This window comes from Pan paniscus, chromosome 1 (assembly GCF_029289425.2).
Source record: "Pan paniscus chromosome 1, NHGRI_mPanPan1-v2.0_pri, whole genome shotgun sequence".
Taxonomy (NCBI): domain Eukaryota; kingdom Metazoa; phylum Chordata; class Mammalia; order Primates; family Hominidae; genus Pan; species Pan paniscus.
The window spans coordinates 102274330-102278799 of record NC_073249.2 but is presented as its reverse complement, the minus strand read 5'-3'; the positions used below and the strand labels follow the sequence as shown (position 1 = coordinate 102278799).

The 4470-nt window shown below is 40.1% G+C and overlaps 1 pseudogene; it reads left to right on the top strand.

Moving 5' to 3' along the window:
- The first annotated feature begins 2295 nt into the window (after positions 1 to 2295).
- On the top strand, positions 2296 to 2845 carry LOC129397470 (olfactory receptor 5V1-like; annotated as a pseudogene).
- The last annotated feature ends 1625 nt before the right edge of the window (positions 2846 to 4470 follow it).

The window sequence follows — 4470 nt, the reverse complement described above, 5'->3', positions numbered from 1 at the left end:
AAAAATCAATTCACAATGGATTAAAGACTTAAATGTTAGACCTAAAACCATAAAAATCCTAGAAGAAAACCTAGGCAATACCATTCAGGACATAGGCATGGGCAAGGACTTCATGTCTAAAACACCAAAAGCAATGGCAACAAAAGCCAAAATTGACAAATGGGATCTAATTAAACTAAAGAGCTTCTGCACAGCAAAAGAAACTACCATCAGAGTGAACAGGCAACCTAAAAAATGGGAGAAAATTTTTGCAAGCTACTCATCTGACAAAGGGCTAATATCCAGAATCTACAAAGAACTCAAACAAATTTACAAGAAAAAAACAACCCCATCAACAAGTGGACGAAGGATATGAACAGACACTTCTCAAAATAAGACATTTATGCAGCCAACAGACACATGAAAAAATGCTCATCATCACTGGCCATCAGAGAAATGCAAATCAAAACCACAATGAGATACCATCTCACACGAGTTAGAATGGCGATCATTAAAAAGTCAGGAAAGAACAGGTGCTGGAGAGGATGTGGAGAAATAGGAACACTTTTACACTGTTGGTGGGACTGTAAACTAGTTCAACCATTGTGGAAGACAGTGTGGCGATTCCTCAAGGATCTAGAACTAGAAATACCACTGGACCCAGACATACCATTACTGGGTATATACCCAAAGGATTATAAATCATGCTGCTCTAAAGACACATGTACATTTATTGCAGCACTATTCACAATAGCAAAGACTTGGAACCAACCCAAATGTTCATCAATAATAGACTGGATTAAGAAAATGTGGCATATATACACCATGGAATACTATGCAGCCATAAAAAATGATGAGTCCATGTCCTTTGTAGGGACATGGATGAAGCTGGAAACTATCAGTCTCAGCAAACTATCACAAGGACAAAAAACCAAACACCACGTTCTCACTCATAGGTGGGAATGGAACAATGAGAACACTTGGACACAGGAAGGGGAACATCACACTCTGGGGCCTGTTGTGAGGTAGGGGAAGGAGGGAGGGATAGCATTAGGAGATATACCTAATGTAAATGATGAGTTGATGGGTGCAGCACACCAACATGGCAAATGTATACATATGTAACAAACCTGCATGTTGTGCACATGTACCCTACAACTTAAAGTATAATAAATAAATAAATAAATAAATAAGAAAATCAACCATATACGTGGAGGTTGATGTCTGAGCTCTCTGGTCTATCCCATCAGTCTATGACTGTTCTTATTACAGTACCATAGTGTTTCAGTTTAGTGTATCATTATTGTAAGTTTCAAAGCCAGGAAGTATGAGTCCTCTAACTTTATTCTTCCTTTTCAAGGTTATTTTGGCTATCCAGGGCCCCTTGCAATTCCATACAAATTTGAGGAGGGGCTTTTACATTTCTATGAAAATGGCTGCTGGAATATGATATGGATTTCATTGAATCTGTAGATCACTTTGGGTAGTAGTGATAACAAAGTTAAGTCTTTCTATCAATGAACTTAAGACATATTTCCGTTTATTTAGGTTTTTCTTTATTTCAACAATGTTTCGTAGTTTTCAGCGTACAAGTTCTTCACCTCCTTTGTAAGATTTATTCTAACTACCTAATTCTTTTGTGTACTGTAAGTAGAATTGGTGTCTTAATTTCTTTTTTGAATTGCTATTGCTAGTATACAAACACACAACTGATTGTTGTGTGAGCAACTTTGCTGAATTTGCTTATTAGGGCTAGTAGTTTTCCAGAAGATTATTTGATATTTTCTCTATATATGATCATGCCATACTTGTATAGAGGTAGTTTTAGTTCTTCTTTTCCAATCTGGAAAAATTGTTAATATTTTCAAGCTATAGAGATCAAGATTTATGTAAAACAAAAAAAACTACAATGAAATACACTGAAAGGTAGTATTGACTGATTCTGCAGATGACTGAATTATTTATAGCTTTCTGCATGTTCTTAAATTTTTGTAATAAAATTTGTTTTATTACTTGCCAGGCACAGTGGCTCATGCCTGTAATCCCAGCACTTTGGGAGGCCAAGGCAGGCAGATCACAAGGTCAGGAGATCGAGACCATCCTGGCCAAAATGGTGAAGCCTCATCTCTACTAAAAATACAAAAATTAGCCAGGCATGGTGGCACGCGCCTGTAGTCCCAGCTACTCGGGAGGCTGATGCAGGAGAATCGCTTGAACCTGGGAGGCGGAGTTGTGAGTGAGCCGACATTGTGCCACTGCACTCCAGCCTGGCGACAGAGCAAGGCTCTGTACGGTTTCTTTTTTCTTTGTTTTGTATCTGTGACACCACTTGAAATAAGCAATCAAACATATGTCACCAAATTCATCTTTTGGGTATTTTCCAACCACTCCAACCTACAAGGCTTGTTCTTCCTGGTCTTTCTGGTCATTTACCTGACACTCTGGGAGAATATGCTCATAATGGTGGCCACCAGATTTAGCCCTCCACATTCCACTGTATTATCTCCTCAGTAACCTGAGCTTCCTGGATATCTGCTACATGTCTACCACCATCCTGGTCATGCTGGTGAACTTCTTCCAGGAGAAGAAGATCATCTCCTACGAAGGCTGCCTTTCCCAGATCTTTTTCCTTGCGTCATGAGCCAGCACTGAGGGTGTCTTGCTGGCTGCCATGGCTTATGACCACTGTGTGGCCATTTGCCACCCTCTTCAATATAAGCTCCTAATGAGTGAAAAGTTCTGTTTGGTGACTGGGTTTTGGATGTGTGGGCTGGTCAATTCTGGGACACACACAGCACTGACAGCCACATTCATTCTGTGTAAACCCAACCCAATCAGCCACTTTCTCTGTGTCATCCCATTTTAATTATCCAGTCCCAAAAAATAGCAGTCACTCCCTATTTGCCCCCAATTTTGTAGCTCTAAACAACCACTAATCTGTTTCTGTGTTTTTGGATATTGCTATTCTGGATGTTTCATATAAAGGAAATCATATAATATGTGCCTGGTATGTCTAGCGTCTCTCACTTGATATAATGTTTTCAAGTTTCATCAACATGACAGCATGTATCAGTACTTCATTCCTTCCTACTGCTAAATAATTTCCATCATATAGATATACCAGATTTTATTAACCCATTTATCACTCGATAGACATTTTGGTTATTTTAACTTTTTATGAATAATGCTCCTATAAAAATTTATGTACGAATTTTTGGTAGACAAATATTTTTATATATCCTGGGTGTACAGCTAGGAAAAGAAGTGTTGGATCATATGGTAAATCTATGTTTAACTTTTTAAAGAACTTCCAGACAGTTTTCAAAGCAGTGGCACTGTTTTACATTACTAAAAACAGTGGATGGGGTTTCTAATTTCTCTAAATCCTCACCAATACTTATTGTTATGTCTGCCTTTTATTATAACCATCCTGGTATGTATGAAGCACTACATCAAATACGATTTTGATTTACATTTCCCTGAAGGATGATGACCCTAAGGGTTTTAAGAACCTCCATTTCTGTGCTACTTCTTCACACATGGAAAAACCCGTTGCTAGGGGATTTTTGAGCTTTAGTGACTTAACTCTTAACACTGTCTAATGTTTTTATCTTAATTCGGCGCAGGAAAATACTGCAAAATTTTCAGACTTATACCTTCTCCATATCTAGGCCCTACAGAGCTATTTGATGGCTCTGCCTTTTTCCCCTTCAGAACTCCACAGCAAGCAGTGCCATCACCAGGTTATGAGCAATGGCAGGACCAGAAATCAGGGGCCACAAAGGTCTAAGGGGTGCTGGTGGGAAATAAGGGATGCACTGCATGCAGGGGGCAGCCCTAACTAGGAGCTGCTTGAAGCTGAGACAGCAGACGTGCTGTAGTACCGTGGCTCCAGATACACGTCCCTCTGGTGGGGCATGTGGCATGAAGAGGCTAGGTCCAAGCAAAGCCCATGGCCACCAGAACAAACAGAAAACACTCCCTCATGTGTTGTAAAATCCAACCAAATAAGCCCACATCCATGCATACCCCTTCACTCACTAACGAGGAGGAGGACAAGGCTGTCTTTCAGGCTTTAGCCGCCACAACTCCTGACAACAAATCCAGTACCAAATTCCATTCACAATGTCTCCAAAGAGCTAAAAAGCTGACCTCTTCATTGCATGCTGGGAAAAGATGATTGCCATGACCTTAATGAATCCAAGAGAGAACTAATTGCTCTTCATTTCTACACTTTCTAATCAAGCTGCTGCCCTTGAGTTGTGTTTGTACTTGGAGGAGTCCCAGAACATCTACTTAGAGAGAGATTAGATGGATAGTCCCCAAAGGACAGTCCACAGGCACTTATACATGGCCATCCTAAAAGAAGGAATCATAGAGTGATCAAAGAGGATTTTTGGTTCCTGTGTTAGGCAATGACTACGCTGTAGGCAGCTCCTGGAGTGGCAGGTCCCCCTCATGATGCATGGAGTTCAATAGCCAGTGGTACCA